This window comes from Zootermopsis nevadensis, unplaced genomic scaffold (assembly GCF_977971745.1).
Source record: "Zootermopsis nevadensis isolate Lab colony 2312 unplaced genomic scaffold, Znev_1.0 Znev_ptg000010l, whole genome shotgun sequence".
NCBI classification, from domain to species: Eukaryota; Metazoa; Arthropoda; class Insecta; order Blattodea; family Termopsidae; genus Zootermopsis; species Zootermopsis nevadensis.
In genome coordinates this window covers 8,485,915-8,503,875 of record NW_028259142.1, presented here as the reverse complement: position 1 = coordinate 8,503,875, position 17,961 = coordinate 8,485,915, and the positions used below count along the sequence as shown (strand labels likewise).

The window sequence follows — 17,961 nt, the reverse complement described above, 5'->3', positions numbered from 1 at the left end:
GAAACAGTTGAACATGCATTTAAACGTGTAAAAGTTGAAGGGAATATCAGAACAATAAGTCATACAGAGGATGAACAGCCTATACGGAGAGTGAAGCAGAATGAAACGACGATTACACGTGAAATTGTACCAACTATCGAATACTTGAAACTCGAGAATGCCAATGGATCAGACTGATTCTTGATTTCCTCAATAAACATGTTGCATTCAGCTACTGCGTTCGTTGAAAGTCTGAAAGAAATGATATTAAATGACTACGAGGGCGACAACAATGGCGCACAACTGATCTACGAGATTGCAAACGCATACAGTCATCCTCAAAACTTACATATTGTCATTTCAATACGACAAAACCTTAAAGAACATTTAAGAAGAGATTTTCAAAGTGTGTCCGAAACAATTTACAACATATTCGAGGAGTTACCAATTGATATGCAAAACATGTTTGAGTATGAGACGGTGAATACAAAAACATGTAGAAATGGTCATCAACTTGAGGAACGTTATAAAAACCAAATATTGTTCATGAACTTACCACAAACGAACGTGATAAACTTCAAAGACTTATTGGAGTATCAAACCAAAACAGATGTGAACGGAACGTGTACGGAATGTCAACAACACTACATACGTGGAACGACAGAAATTGTTGTTGGTGACCGTCAAAAGTACATGATTTTGGAAATAAATAGATTGACTCTAAATGGACTACGCACATTTGAAATAATGAGAATGAGACAAAACAACCAATTAATGTATGGAAAACATTGGAAATTGCAAAGTGCGGTAGAATTTGTGGACATTAACGGTACTGGAAACGACGGACATTTCAAGGCGTGGCGACGTTATAACGATGAATGGATTATCTTCGACGATAATCGCATTACAAAATCTAAAAAATTTATCGATAAATGTAAAAGTGTAACACTCTTATTATTCGAAAAAATCATAGAATAAAATATGTTACGTCATTTCTTTACTCTCTTTGTTGTGTTGGTATATTGCCTTCAAAAATTTCCTTCCGTTATTTCTCATAGTATTTTAACAGCAACAATACGTCTTCATCGAATACTAGATCGTAGAAATTTAACTGACTAAGAACAGCGAAGTAAGGAAGTAAATATCATATTAGAGAATGCGCTCCGAAGTGAGCGCGTTGCTCTAGTACTATCTCCTTATAAAAATTTGTGATTAGTCGTTGTCATCAATAAATTACGTCATCAACAATGTCAACTATAAACAAACTCGGCATTGTTGTGGAACACAACAATGCCGAGTACAACACAACAATGCCGAGTAAACAAATAACGCTTCACTACCGAGCCAGTCGCATTATCACTGCTCCAGAAAAAGCACGTGGAATCGCATTATTGATAATTTTCTGACAGTTGTCCTAAAACATCAGGAAAGTGAAAGAAGACGTTATCAAGTATTTGAAGTACCTACTCCAACAAGGTAAAGTGATACTCATTCGATATATTATGATTATGATCGATTTTGAGACGAAGATTTGCAAGGGTGGGGCTGGACGTAAAAAGTTGACTGAACAAGAACAGTTGGCCTCTGAACAGCGACGTAAAGAAGTACTACATCAGACCTATTTAAGAAATAAAGAAGAGCGAAGTAAAACTTACATTGATAGACGAGACCATATTAACGACACACGTAGAAAGACTTATTCGGTAAGAACAGAGGAGAAAATAAAACAAGACGCTGAAAAGAAAATTATTAGATATTAAAGTAAATTAGTAATGAAGAACCGAGGAAGACTGCTAATAGCAGCACATTTTATGAACGACGAACATCAACAACATTATCTCGGACCTATGAACTATGAATGTATTCATTGCAAAGCGCTTCACTGGCTCGATGAATCGACTCAACGTTCCAGTAAATCGTTTTATGATTGTTGTGCACATGGAAAGGTTGTGCTTGATTCGTTGCCTGAATATCCTGATGAACTTAGAAAACTCTTTTCTCTTCGACATTTTCGCAACAAATGTCGTGTTTACAACAACATGCTTGCATTCGCATCATTTCAAGCGAATCTCATGGACTTCGGAATTAATTGACCAGGGCCATATTGTTTTAAATTGCATGGCCAAATTTATTATAACATGAATGCGGCATCTTTTCCGAAAGATAATGAGAATGCAACTTTTGGTCAACTGTTTATGATCGACGAAGAAGAAGCCGTCAAACAAAAAATGGAAAATGCACGTCAGAATTCGAAAGGCGACACCAAAGATGACATCAAAGAAGAAATTGTCACGAAATTAACTAATATAATTTCGCGCATTAACGTCCACGCAGAATCCTATCGCATGATGAACTACCAATACAAGCTTGAAAAAGAAAACGCTGAGCGTAACAACGAGTCTGAACCGGAGCTAAACTTGGTTATGTCGATGCTTCCTGGAGACGACAAAAACAGGTACAATCCGAAATGGAGCAATGACGTCGCTGTTATAGTACTATAAAAATTTGTGATTCCTCGTTGTCATCAAAAAATGACGTCATCAACAATGTCAACTTATGTTTTTTATACTCGGCATTGTTATGGAACACAACAATGCCGAGTACAACACAACAATGCCTAGAAAACAAATAATGATTCACAACAAAATCTATCAATCCAGTCTCATTATCTCTGCGTCAGAAGCAGCACGTCGCATTCTTGAATATTGTCTGACAGTTGGCCTAAAACATCAGGAAAGTGAAAGAAGACGTTATCAACTATTTCAATTATCAACTCTAACAACTTCAACAAGGTAAACTGATACTCATTCGATATATTACAATTAAGAAAGTATTATGAAATCTGACATATGATCGATATTAAGACGAAGATTTGCTAGGGTGAGGCTGGACGTAAAAAGCTGACTGAACAAAAACTGTTAGCAACTAAACAGAGACGTAAAGAACTACAACATCAGACCTACTTCAAAAAAAAAAAGCGAAAGAAAACTTACATTTATAAACGAAACCATATTAAGAACACATGTAGAAAAACTTATTCAAAAAATAAACAGAAGAGCAAAAAACAAACAAACGAAGATTTGCAATGTAGGGTCGGACGAAGAAAGTTAACTGTTCAAGAACAGTTAGCCTCTGATCAGCGACGTAAAGAACTAAAACATCAGATCAATTTAACAAATAAAGAAAAGCGAAGGGAGATTTATATTAATAAACGCAGTAAAACATATTCAACAAGAACAGAAGAGCAGAAGAAAACAAACGATGTCTTGCAAGGGTGGAGTTGGAAGTAGATAGTTGACTAACCAAGAACACTTGACCTTAAAAAGCGACGTAAAGAACTAAAACATCAGACATGCTTAACAAGTAAAATAAAGGGAAGGGTACATTTACATTGATAAAGGAAGAGAAACTTATACAACAAGAACAGAAAAGCAGAAGAAAACAAACGATGTCTTGCAAGGGTGGGGTTGGAAGTAGATAGTTGACTAACTAAGAACAGTTGGCCTTGAACAGCGACGTAATTAACTAAAACATCATCCATACTTAACAAGTAAAGAAAAGCGAAGGGATATTTACATTGATTAACGAATAAAACTTATTCAACAGGAACAGAAGAGCAGATGAAAACAAACGAAGACGTCATCAACAATGCCAACAGATATTTGTTTACTCGGCATTGTTGTGTTCCAAACAAATATCTGTTGGCATTGTTGAAGTTGACACAACAATGCCGAGTAAACAAATAACGCTTCACAACAAAAGAAATCAAAGAATATCAAGCCAGTCGCATGATCACTGCTCCAGAAGCAGCACATCGCATTCTTGAATATTTACTGACAGTTTTTCCTAAAGCATCAGAAAAGTGAAAGAAGACGTTATCAAGTATTTGAGGTACCAACTCCAACAAGGTAAACTGATACTCATTCGATATATTACGATTACGAAAACTATTATGAAAACTGACTTTATGATCGATTTTAAGACGAAGATTTGCAGGGGTGGGGCTGGACGTAAAAAGTTGACTGAACCATAAATGTTGACCTCTGAACAGCGAAGTAAAGAACTGAAACATCAGACCTATGTAACAAATAAAGAAAAGCGAAGGAAGACTTACATTGACAAACGTAGAAAAACGTATTCAATATGAACAGAAAGGAAAAAAGCAGATGAAGATTTGTAAGGGTGGGGTTGGACGTAGAAAGTTGAGTGACCAAGAACAATTGGCCTCTGAACAGAGACGTAAAGAACTAAAACATCAGACATATTTAAGAAATAAAGAAAAGCGAAAGAAGACTTACATTGATAAACGAGACCATATTAACGACACACGTAGAAAAACATACGAAGATATGCAAGGGTGGGGTTGCAAGTAGATAGTTGACTGACCAAGAACAGTTGGCCTCTGAACAGCGACGTAAAGAACTAAAACATCAGACATACTTAACAAATGAAGAAAAGCGATAAACTTATTGAACAAGAACAGAAGAGCAGAAGAAAACAAACGAAGACTTGCAAGGGTGGGGTTGGACGTAAAAAGTTGTCTGACCAAAAACAGTTGGCCTCTGAATAGCGACGTAAAGAACTAAAACATCAGAACTACTCGCCAAAAACAGAAGAGAAAAAAAAGATTTGCAAGGGTGGGGTAGGACGTAGATAGTTGACTAACCAAGGACTGTTGGCCTCTGATCAGCGACGTAAAGAAGTAAAATATCAGATTACAGGAAGCGATCCGAAAGGATTAGCCATCGTTGTCGTCAAAAAATAACGTCATCAACAATATCACTTTATATTTGTTTATACACGGGGGTTAGTTTAGCGTCTTCCTCAAGATTTTAAAACGCAACCAACCCCCTTCGGGGGGTTGGTTTAAACCCCCCATTCGGGGAGGTTAGATTAGTTTCTTACTCAGGGGTTAAAACATTTGAATAAGACACTAAACTAACTCCCCTTCGGGACTAACCATGGTTGGTTGCGTTTTACAAACTTGACCAACCCCCCCCTAGGAGCTCCGAAAGGAGCGCCCTGCTCTAGTCTTCTCCTTATAAAAATTTGTGATTAGTCGTTGTCATCAATAAATTACGTCATTAACAATGTCAACTTATGTTTTTTTATACTCGGCATTGTTATGGAACACAACAATGCCGAGTACAACACAACAATGCCTAGAAAACAAATAATGATTCACAACAAAACTATCAATCCAGTCTCATTATCTCTGCATCAGAAGCAGCACGTCGCATTCTTGAATATTGACTGACAGTTGGCCTAAAACATCAGGAAAGTGAAAGAAGACGTTATCAACTATTTCAATTATCAACTCTAACAACTTCAACAAGGTAAACTGATACTCATTCGATATATTACAATTAAGAAAGTATTATGAAAACTGACATTTGATCGATATTAAGACGAAGATTTGCTAGGGTGAGGCTGGACGTAAAAAGTTGACTGAACAAAAACTGTTGGCAACTAAACAGCGACGTAAAGAACTACAACATCAGACCTATTTCAGAAAAAAAGAAAAGCGAAAGAAGACTTACATTTATAAACGAAACCATATTAAGAACACATGTAGAAAAACTTATTCAAAAAATAAACAGAAGAGCAAAAAACAAACAAACGAAGATTTGCAATGTAGGGTCGGACGATGAAAGTTAACTGTTCAAGAACAGTTAGCCTCTGATCAGCGACGTAAAGAACTAAAACATCAGATCAATTTAACAAATAAAGAAAAGCGAAGGGAGATTTATATTAATAAACGCAGTAAAACATATTCAACAAGAACAGAAGAGCAGAAGAAAACAAACGATGTCTTGCAAGGGTGGAGTTGGAAGTAGATAGTTGACTAACCAAGAACAGTTGGCCTTGAACAGCGACGTAATTAACTAAAACATCATCCATACTTAACAAGTAAAGAAAAGCGAAGGGATATTTACATTGATTAACGAATAAAACTTATTCAACAGGAACAGAAGAGCAGATGAAAACAAACGAAGACGTCATCAACAATGCCAACAGATATTTGTTTACTCGGCATTGTTGTGTTCCAAACAAATATCTGTTGGCATTGTTGAAGTTGACACAACAATGCCGAGTAAACAAATAACGCTTCACAACAAAAGAAATCAAAGAATATCAAGCCAGTCGCATGATCACTGCTCCAGAAGCAGCACATCGCATTCTTGAATATTTACTGACAGTTTTTCCTAAAGCATCAGAAAAGTGAAAGAAGACGTTATCAAGTATTTGAGGTACCAACTCCAACAAGGTAAACTGATACTCATTCGATATATTACGATTACGAAAACTATTATGAAAACTGACTTTATGATCGATTTTAAGACGAAGATTTGCAGGGGTGGGGCTGGACGTAAAAAGTTGACTGAACCATAAATGTTGACCTCTGAACAGCGAAGTAAAGAACTGAAACATCAGACCTATGTAACAAATAAAGAAAAGCGAAGGAAGACTTACATTGACAAACGTAGAAAAACGTATTCAATATGAACAGAAAGGAAAAAAGCAGATGAAGATTTGTAAGGGTGGGGTTGGACGTAGAAAGTTGAGTGACCAAGAACAATTGGCCTCTGAACAGAGACGTAAAGAACTAAAACATCAGACATATTTAAGAAATAAAGAAAAGCGAAAGAAGACTTACATTGATAAACGAGACCATATTAACGACACACGTAGAAAAACATACGAAGATATGCAAGGGTGGGGTTGCAAGTAGATAGTTGACTGACCAAGAACAGTTGGCCTCTGAACAGCGACGTAAAGAACTAAAACATCAGACATACTTAACAAATGAAGAAAAGCGATAAACTTATTGAACAAGAACAGAAGAGCAGAAGAAAACAAACGAAGACTTGCAAGGGTGGGGTTGGACGTAAAAAGTTGTCTGACCAAAAACAGTTGGCCTCTGAATAGCGACGTAAAGAACTAAAACATCAGAACTACTCGCCAAAAACAGAAGAGAAAAAAAAGATTTGCAAGGGTGGGGTAGGACGTAGATAGTTGACTAACCAAGGACTGTTGGCCTCTGATCAGCGACGTAAAGAAGTAAAATATCAGATTACAGGAAGCGATCCGAAAGGATTAGCCATCGTTGTCGTCAAAAAATAACGTCATCAACAATATCACTTTATATTTGTTTATACACGGGGGTTAGTTTAGCGTCTTCCTCAAGATTTTAAAACGCAACCAACCCCCTTCGGGGGGTTGGTTTAAACCCCCCATTCGGGGAGGTTAGATTAGTTTCTTACTCAGGGGTTAAAACATTTGAATAAGACACTAAACTAACTCCCCTTCGGGACTAACCATGGTTGGTTGCGTTTTACAAACTTGACCAACCCCCCCCTAGGAGCTCCGAAAGGAGCGCCCTGCTCTAGTCTTCTCCTTATAAAAATTTGTGATTAGTCGTTGTCATCAATAAATTACGTCATTAACAATGTCAACTTATGTTTTTTTATACTCGGCATTGTTATGGAACACAACAATGCCGAGTACAACACAACAATGCCTAGAAAACAAATAATGATTCACAACAAAACTATCAATCCAGTCTCATTATCTCTGCATCAGAAGCAGCACGTCGCATTCTTGAATATTGACTGACAGTTGGCCTAAAACATCAGGAAAGTGAAAGAAGACGTTATCAACTATTTCAATTATCAACTCTAACAACTTCAACAAGGTAAACTGATACTCATTCGATATATTACAATTAAGAAAGTATTATGAAAACTGACATTTGATCGATATTAAGACGAAGATTTGCTAGGGTGAGGCTGGACGTAAAAAGTTGACTGAACAAAAACTGTTGGCAACTAAACAGCGACGTAAAGAACTACAACATCAGACCTATTTCAGAAAAAAAGAAAAGCGAAAGAAGACTTACATTTATAAACGAAACCATATTAAGAACACATGTAGAAAAACTTATTCAAAAAATAAACAGAAGAGCAAAAAACAAACAAACGAAGATTTGCAATGTAGGGTCGGACGATGAAAGTTAACTGTTCAAGAACAGTTAGCCTCTGATCAGCGACGTAAAGAACTAAAACATCAGATCAATTTAACAAATAAAGAAAAGCGAAGGGAGATTTATATTAATAAACGCAGTAAAACATATTCAACAAGAACAGAAGAGCAGAAGAAAACAAACGATGTCTTGCAAGGGTGGAGTTGGAAGTAGATAGTTGACTAACCAAGAACACTTGACCTTAAAAAGCGACGTAAAGAACTAAAACATCAGACATGCTTAACAAGTAAAATAAAGGGAAGGGACACTTACATTGATAAAGGAAGAGAAACTTATACAACAAGAACAGAAGAGCAGAAGAAAACAAACGATGTCTTGCAAGGGTGGAGTTGGAAGTAGATAGTTGACTAACCAAGAACACTTGGCCTTGAAAAGCGACGTAAAGAACTAAAACATCAGACATGCTTAACAAGTAAAATAAAGGGAAGGGACACTTACATTGATAAAGGAAGAGAAACTTATACAACAAGAACAGAAGAGCAGATGAAAACAAACGAAGAAGTCATCAACAATGCCAACAGATATTTGTTTACTCGGCATTGTTGTGTTCCAAACAAATATCTGTTGGCATTGTTGAAGTTGACACAACAATGCCGAGTAAACAAATAACGCTTCACAACAAAAGAAATCAAAGAATATCAAGCCAGTCGCATGATCACTGCCCCAGAAGCAGCACATCGCATTCTTGAATATTTACTGACAGTTTTTCCTAAAGCATCAGAAAAGTGAAAGAAGACGTTATCAAGTATTTGAAGTACCAACTCCAACAAGGTAAACTGATACTCATTCGATATATTACGATTACGAAAACCATTATGAAAACTGACTTTATGATAGATTTTAAGACGAAGATTTGCAGGGGTGGGGCTGGACGTAAAACGTTGACTGAACCATAACTGTTGACCTCTGAACAGCGAAGTAAAGAACTAAAACATCAGACCTATGTAACAAATAAAGAAAAGCGAAGGAAGACTTACATTGATAAACGAGACCATATTAACGACACACGTAGAAAAACAGACGAAGATTTGCAAGGGTGGGGTTGGAAGTAGATAGCTGACTAACCAAGAATAGTTGTCCTCTGAAAAGCGACGTAAAGAACTAATCTATCAGACCTATTTCACAAATAAAGAAAAACGAAGGGAGAATTACATTGATAAACGTAGAAAAACGTATTCAATAAGAACAGAAGAAAAAAAAAGCAGACGAAGATTTGTAAGGGTGGGGTTGGACGTAGAAAGTTGAGTGACCGAGAACAATTGGCCTCTGAATAACGACGTAAAAACTCATACATCAGACATATTTAACAAATAGAGAAAAGCGAAGGGAGACTTACATTGATAAACGGATCAGAATAAAACAAACAAAGACATGAAAGGGTGGGATTGGACGTAGAAAGTTGACTAACCAAGAACAGTTGGCCTCTGAACAGCGACGTAAAGAATTAAAACATCAAACCTATTTAACAAATAAGGATAAGCGAAAGAAGACTTACTTTGATAAACGCAGAAAAACTTATTCAACAAGAACAGATGATCAGAATAAAACAAACAAAGACTTGAAAGGGTGGGATTGGACGTAGAAAGTTTTCTGACCAAAAACAGTTGGCCTCTGAACAGCGACGTAAAGAACTAAAACATCAGACATACTTAACAAATGAAGAAAAGCGATAAACTTATTGAACAAGAACAGAAGAGCAGAAGAAAACAAACGAAGACTTGCAAGGGTGGGGTTGGACGTAAAATTTTGTCTGACCAAAAACAGTTGGCCTCTGAATATCGATGTAAAGAACTAAGACATCAGATCTATTTAACAAATAAGGATAAGCGAAAGAAGACTAACATTGTTAAACGAGACCATATTAACAACACACGCAGAAAAACAGACGAAGATTTGCAAGGGTGGGGTTGGACGTAAAAAGTTGTCTGACCAAAAACAGTTGTCCTCTGAAAAGCGACGTAAAGAACTAATCCATCAGACCTATTTAACAAATAAAGAAAAACGAAAAGAGAATTACATTGATAAATATAGAAAAACGTATACAACAAGAACAGAAGAGAAAAAAAGAAAAAACAGACGAAGATTAGCAATGGTGTTGCTGGACGTAGAAAGTTGACTGATCAAGAACAGATGGCCTCTGAATAGCGACGTAAAGAACTAAAACATCAGAACTACTCGACAAAAAACAGAAAAGAAAAAAAATATTTGCAAGGGTGGGGTTAGACGTAGATAGTTGACTAACCAAGAACTGTTGGCCTCTGATCAGCGACGTAAAGAAGTAAAATATCAGATTACAGGAAGCGATCCGAAAGGATTAGCCATCGTTGTCGTCAAAAAATGACGTCATCAACAATATCACCTTATATTTGTTTATACACGAGGGTTAGTTTAGCGTCTTACTCAAGATTTTAAAACGCAACCAACCCCCTTCGGGGGGTTGGTTTAAACCCCCCATTCGGGGAGGTTAGTTTAGTTCTTTACTCAGGGGTTAAAACATTTGAATAAGACACTAAACTAACTCCCCTTCGGGACTAACCATGGTTGGTTGCGTTTTACAAACTTGACCCCCCCCCCCCTAGGAGCTCCGAAACGAGCGCCCTGCTCTAGTATGAACAAAATTTACATGACAATGGAAATATAGCTTAATGTCTAACAAGAAACCAAGATCTTTTATACAGTCAGTACGGAAAATTAAGATATCACTGACAAAGCAGTTAAAATGAATACTGTTTGTTTTCCGTGTGAAATATGTAATTTTGGTTTTCTCAATGTTGAGTTCCATATTGATAACATCGCACCACTGATGTACAGAATCAATATCTGCTTGAAGAAATTTACAGTCATTTACCGATTTTATATCACAATATAGTTTCAAGTCATGAGTAAATAAGCGATATTTAGAATACTTAATTTTGTCGCAAAGGTCGTTAATAAGAACATTAAATAAAAGAGGTCCCAAGGTAGAGCCTTGCGGCACTCCAGATAACACCGAGTAAAAGGAAAAAGACTCTCCTAAAATGCGAACAAAGGCAGATCCAGTTCAAAAATAATTTTGGAACCACTTGACGTAAGGAGAAGATAGTCCAAAATTATTAAGCTTTTTCAAAAGAATTGAATCAGGGACTGAATCAAAGGCCTGCCTAAGATCAAAATACACAAAGTCGACCTATCCCTGTGAACAAACAGACAGCTGAACATTATTTTGGTAGGTAACTAAATTAGTTACCGTAGATTTTGATTTACGAAAACCATGCTGACTGGGGTTTAATTTGACTTTCAAATAAAAGGAAAAGTGATCATAAACAATACTTTCAAAAATTTTGGAGAGGTCATTTAAGATCGAAATAGGCCGATTGTTAGAAACTAAGGCGCTCTTGCATTTCTTCAAAATCGGCACAACCGCCTATTGCTTCCATAACAGAGGAAAATTCCCACTATGTAATCTAAGGTTGAAAATGAGGCGTAAAATAGGAGTTAATATCTCCTTGCAATCTTTTATAATGAAAGTCGGGATTTCATCGGATCCGACGCATTTCGACGAACGGAGACGACTAATTGCCCGCGTAACATCATCATCAGGGTTACGTGAAATATCCAAAATATCAGAATAAGAAAAGTCAGAACCTGTCGTAAGAGCAGTTAAAAACAGAACGAAAGCGGTCTGCAAAGGCCTCTGCGATAGAATGCTGTTCCGTGACAAATCTATCTCCAACTTTAATTTATGTAATAGCCAGGTCTTTCTTTTTAAATTTAGAAATACATTTCCAAAAGTATTTTGGTTGGGTTTTCAAATTTTCTTCAATTGTTTTTAACCAAACCAGTCTATCTCATTTAATAGTCATTTTAACAAGTGTAAGATAATATGAAAAAACGCTATAATGATAATAAGTCCTGGCACATTTTTTAAATTTCTTAAGAATTGCTTTCTTCTTTGTAATGTAATAGGCAAGAGTTTTGTAAAACCAATGAGGATGGGTACAATTTGTGGGTTTAACAAAGGAAATAGCTAGGTTGATAGCCTTCGACACAAAAGCCGTGAGATTATTAACTGCAGCATCAAAAGAATTTTCATTAAGAACGCAAGACCAGTCCGAGTTCATAGTGTGGTATAATTAGTCATGTTGGTAAAACACAAAACATAATATGAAGCCTTAGACTAACTAGTTCAACAATGTGCATATAAATTAATTGGAGAGAAATAATTGCGCCGGTTATAACACGCCAACTTCTATATAATGTCCGTTCTGAATTCTTTGTGGTTTGTTGAAAACTGTTGCCGCTTAACTCTACTATCTTGTGACATATACTCAGTGGTACTTCGCGGAAGACAAACGGGGAAGATAAGGTTGTTGGCTTAAACTGAACGTTCGAAGCCAGACAAGAGCCCTTGATGCGTCTAGCAAGCCACAGGCTAATAGTCATGACCTATCGGTTCTTATTTGATGTTAATTATTCAGTAATGGAAGCCGTGAATGTGTTCTGTGATAAAATTTAATGTTACAAAACTCTGGTGATATTTAGTTGTGGAAAATGTAAGACCCGAAACAAAAATATTCCTTACGACACTTGATCTTTTAACGTCAATCATGGGTCAGTAATTACTGAATTTCTTTGTAGAGATGTAACATGTGTTTCTTGAAGGTTCAGTAATGCAAGCATAGTCGCGCAGTAAAAATTTGTAAAACGAAAAATGCTCTTCGTGTTGCCTGAAGGAATGTTAGTGAGGCGGATCTTTTGCGTTTGAATCAACGTGCGAGTGATGATTATTTTTTCAAATTTCGATTTTTTACAAAGTTGTTATTAATCTTATGTTTCTTTGTTATTTTTTGTTTTATTTTACATTTTTACTGCGTTTATGTTAGTGGCACGACCAGTAGTATAACCCTACATCCTAACTATTAAGTCCCTATCGATAGTACATAATGGATAAAGTGCAGCTGCTGTAAATCGAATTAAATATTTTTGTGTTATCTTAATTCACGTCGAAGGGTACTTCGCCCGTTTCGTCTTGCTGCCGTACACTATATCATTTCTTTTTAACCAGACGTGGATGTCTTCATTCTGTGTCGTCGAATATATCCTTGTAAGGCACCGTTTCTGCGGCTGCACTGAGTATGGTGTGCACGATGAGACCTAGGGCGTCGTAGGTAGGCTGCCCAACTTCTTTCAGCACGGTTTGCCAGTTTTCGTTGATTAACGCGTTCATGCTGTCTCCGGAAACAGACATGTTATCAGCCTGCGCGTCTGTGCGGCCAGGTTTGGATCTGCGGTGGTTGTGAGCTTACCTAGTAATTTGTTTCCGTTAAACAGATTTCCCAATTTAGCTTTCAAATTTTTGGGTTGGCTATATATAATAGTCAGTAGGAACAAGATACACTTCGCCGCCATCCATCTTCGTAAAGCTATAACCAGTTGTATACTTGACGTAGAGGTCATCTGGAAGACAACAGATTGGGTTATTTACTATAGAAGTGACTTCAGCAAACATCGTATCGCCAAACGTTTAAATTTATAACTTTATCAGCCTTTATTCATGAGGCCTCGATACAACTGTGATCGAGAGCTTTGTGTTTAAAAACAAATAATTTGTTACGAAACCTAACATTGTCCATTACCATCACAAAATTATTTTGCTATGAGCACGTTCAATGCAGTTTCACCTTTGGAATTCATTTCTGTAAGATAAATTTTAATGTGCTCCAACTGAATTCTATGGCCGCCATAAATTATGTTGTCACATTTCCACCCCTTGCGGATTTCAGGGTTGTAGCACCGTGTACTCTGGCAGAAGTTTACGCTGCGTTACAATCCAGAAGACAGCGAATTAGGTAAAAGTATCTGTGTGGATCTGGACTGCTAGCGGATAAAATGTCTATTCGCCAGATGATACATAAGTGAACATGGAGAAATGGTGACAGGTGGAAACGGAAAGACTCGAATACGGAAATGTCCCATTACCACTTATTCCGCCATAAATCCCGTACGGAATGCAATGGGAGAAAACCCTAGTATCCCATATCAGAAACAAGCTATTATTCGCCTGAGACATGGAACTGCCTTTCCTTTATCGAGATATTCTCATCAGGGTAATTTCATGAACACCCTCAATCCGATCTTTCACACACGGGTGTAACGGTTAACATCCAAAGCGAAATTGGCCCATACAGCCCAAGCCACTCGCAAACAAGTTAAAGATATGTAGATGGTAAGACGATTAGTTTGTAACTGAAAATTATTGGAGAAACGAACCTGTTTTGTCTGGATCAGATACAATCGGAATGACATTTTACCGGCCTAGTAGACAGACCGAAACGCCTAGTGGATGTTCATGTCCGCTTTGCAAAGAAACGACGGACCTATTGTTAAACTTCATGCGGATCAACTCATTCGTTCACGGACGACACATCTAACAACTACGCAAGAAAGTTCAAGTAACGAAATCATGTTATAGTCCTACACGACATCAACAGATTAATATTGTAACATAAGTGTTATAAATACATTTGTTATTATTATTGTATGAGATTGTGTTGCAGTTTTATAGTTTGTACTCTTGCAAATATCCACAATTGGCTGCATGAACTGAACACTACTAATGACTCTCCTGTGTTTATTTTCAGAGGTTTTCCTTGGTGTCTCCAGTTAAGTGACTTGAAGTAGGCCACAACCATGAATCCACTTATGAATAAACACTGACAAATCTGTGTGGTGTAAGAACTCAGAAAATCGCTATCCTAATATTCATCTATGTGGAAACCTCGGATCTCTCAATTATGAAGAATTTGATTTTGCGGAATGGAATTTATTGTAACATTCTGACCACGTGTTTTCGACATTAGTACTCTGCATTGCCGGGCAATCGGATCATATATCATTCCCTTATTCGTAGAAGATATTGAAAGAAAAACTTAATTCCATGTAATTACTTTACATGTTTGGGTTTTGGAGTTGGGGAGGTCAAGCTGTCTAGCTGCCACCGCCAGGACCGGTTAGCGTGTCCACATCTTTGCTCAATTTCCGTCAACAATTACAATACCGACAGTAAGCCACACCTTGCCTGTCCTACCATTGTAAAAGAAATGTTACCTTATGTTTTGCAATACCGCTTTTCTCATCCCTTGCACTTTCACGTCCAGTGCCGCCATACTCAGGTGTCTTTCGACAGCCCGAACTTCTTTCACAATTAGTGGGTCCAAGGCTGGGATGTCGTGCTTTCATACTCCTAAAATGTACAACTTTCTTGAAGCAGAAAATCTTCCTAGGTTTTCAGTTCTTCACGACAGCGAGTTTTAAGCTCGCTGTCTTCTGGGTTGTTGCAACGTTTTTTCTGATAGAAGTTTACCGCCCCATCTCATGATGGATGCTGCAATGACCTCTGAATCTTTGGTAAACTTCTACCAGATTACACGGTGCAACAACCCAGAAGACAGCCATGTTCCAAGAATATTTATTTCTCAAAACTTCCTACAAGGTGACAGTTTTTATCTGTGAACTTTGGTCTTACAGTCAGTACAGAGAGCAATGAAGTTATTTATTTTGAAAAAACTTTTTCTCTGCTTTGAAAATAAACTTCAAAGAACTTGACAGATTTAATTATAAGGTAATGTTTGAGACAAAGGTTGCTTAAGTAATAGTCAATACCGCAAAGAAAACACAAATCTATACAGTTTCATAGATCAATTGTGTAACTTTGTTTGAGGAAATAATCCCTGTTTACACTGTATCTTAAACAACAAAAACAAAATTCATAATTATTGGTTGTTGAAGAGAGCCGAGATAGCTCAGTCAGTATAATGACTAGATACGGGCTGGACGACTTTTGTTCGACGCCCGATGGGGGAAAATGATTTTTCCTCTAGCCTCTGCATCCAGACCGGCTCTTGGGCCCACGCAGCCTCTTGTCCACTGGGTAACGCGTTGCTTTCCCAGGGGTAAAGTGCGGCCGGGGCGTGATACTGAGTACTCTCCCCATCTAGTGCCGGGGTAATGAATGTGTAAGAGCTATATGACCTCTTCCTCTCAAGCGACCTACAAGCTGTGTAGCAGGACTTCTTTACTTCACTTTTTATTGGTTGTTAAAGCAGGCCTCTTCCTAACACACGGCGACGCGTATCGAATTATCTGGCCTGTGAAGAGTTTTCGGGCGATAAACTTTGCCAATATTGTAATAACCTATCGAGGCCGACACTCGGCTAGTCTTACATAAGATTGATACTGGGGGTTGTTCGCAAAGAGTATGAGAATAAATATACACGATTTGTTCCTAATCGTGCAGATGCTTATTCTCTGAGACCAGTGAGAAAATACGCGAACGTCGGAACAATGGGGAAGTTTGCTGGAATTCGATTTCCGGTAGGGGCGGTTCCTTTAGCTCCGAATGTAAACAAAATGGAAGAACGGCGCCAAGGTCGAAGTTGTTTGCTCTGAAGAAGAGATTGCACAACACCGACGAACCGTCTTTGGTTCGAGACCTGACAGGGCTGGTCTCTCTAGCGTCGAACATAAGCAAGACGAAATGGACGACACCAAGTAAAATTTGTTCTTTTGGTTTCAGAAATTATAGAACATAATGTCGCAGACCCCCAAAACTGCCCTGGTTTCGAGTTTTTGGGTTGCTGCTGGTTCTAGAGATAATTTGTACTACTGTACTCAACGACACACGTTTAATGATCATGTTTATAAGCCTTGGGAGAACGAACATTGATAAGAAATGGAAATATTTGTCTAATGCTCCTGCACTAACTCTGCGGGCACTCTGCTAGAAGCAAATCGCCTAAGTGTTTCTAACATTTCAGTAAGACTTATTTCAAGGACAACCACAGATAAGGGATAAGCGTTTTGCCTACTTCACGAAACTTATTGGTATGTTACTATCATCGTCATTACAAGACAAGGACTGCAACAGAAGTGCAACAACACAGACGACGGCCATCTTTATTTCGGGGATTCGTTTCATTCCTGTTACGTGGTCACAAACAAATAACAGCTTTATTTAACCGGCCGTATTGAAGAAGCTTCGTTGATACAACTCAACCCCAGACAAAGACAATTTCAAAGAAACAGCGCTTTCATTAAACTCCATCAGATTGTTGTCGGAACGTTTAGAATTAAAGGCCATGGATTCTTTGAGAAATTGTGAGGTGGAAGCAGCACCATTCAGTGCGCCATCACAACTTTTACGTGCTTATTTAAGCATCGGGGACACATTTGCCTTCCCTTTAACAGTTAAAAAGGGCTAGGGCCTAGTAACCAGGAAAAACTTCACTGGAATGTCATGGCGAAGGTTGGGAGAGTTCATTACACTGGGATGAAAATGCTTCTGATTCCATTTTTGTACCATGGTACTTGATACTGGATAGCGTTTTCAATGGTATGGTATCCTGTATTTAATTAAGTTCTGTGATGTACGAACATGTAGGCAAGAAATTTTTTTCAAAATTCATTTTATAATAAAGGAAAACCTTCTGCATTATCTTAAGTTATTTCACGTTCTCCTTAGATATTTTGTGCTGTATGCTAGACCTGAATTTTTTACTTCCGCACTTTGCAAAGCTTTTATGTCCAGAGAAATGTCTGACTTTGAGCCTGCAATTTCTATTACTGATGTAGAAGTACAACTTCCGGATTCATCAATAAAGGTGTCTTTCACTTTATTAACACAAACAATACATACAATTTCATTTTTCATAATCACAAAATAATACATGTTATATTTTTGAACACAGTTCTTGAAAGAGGAAAGGAAAATTATGGAGGTGGAAAGATTTAAGGTCTGTAAAAAAATTGTTATTCTCCAACTGATTTAGAAAAATGAATAACATACACTCCGATTTCAATATATTTGCTGCATAAAATCAGAGAGGTTGTGTAAGTTGTTTACATAATTCACACCAAGGAATTTTAGATCATTTGTACTTTTGCAGTTAATATAATTGTTA

At 37.4% G+C, this 17,961-nt stretch overlaps 1 long non-coding RNA gene across 4 annotated transcripts; it reads left to right on the top strand.

The window, feature by feature from the left end:
- The first annotated feature begins 269 nt into the window (after window positions 1-269).
- Window positions 270-17,495, top strand: LOC147874209 (uncharacterized). Of its 4 annotated transcripts, none has more exons than XR_015534504.1 (3): window positions 319-2,771; window positions 3,586-8,794; window positions 14,644-17,495. It is a non-coding gene; the product is annotated as an uncharacterized LOC147874209 (long non-coding RNA). The 4 variants fall into 4 exon arrangements; XR_015534505.1 differs by having other exon boundaries at window positions 319-5,315; window positions 5,946-8,794; XR_015534503.1 differs by having other exon boundaries at window positions 270-7,675.
- The last annotated feature ends 466 nt before the right edge of the window (window positions 17,496-17,961 follow it).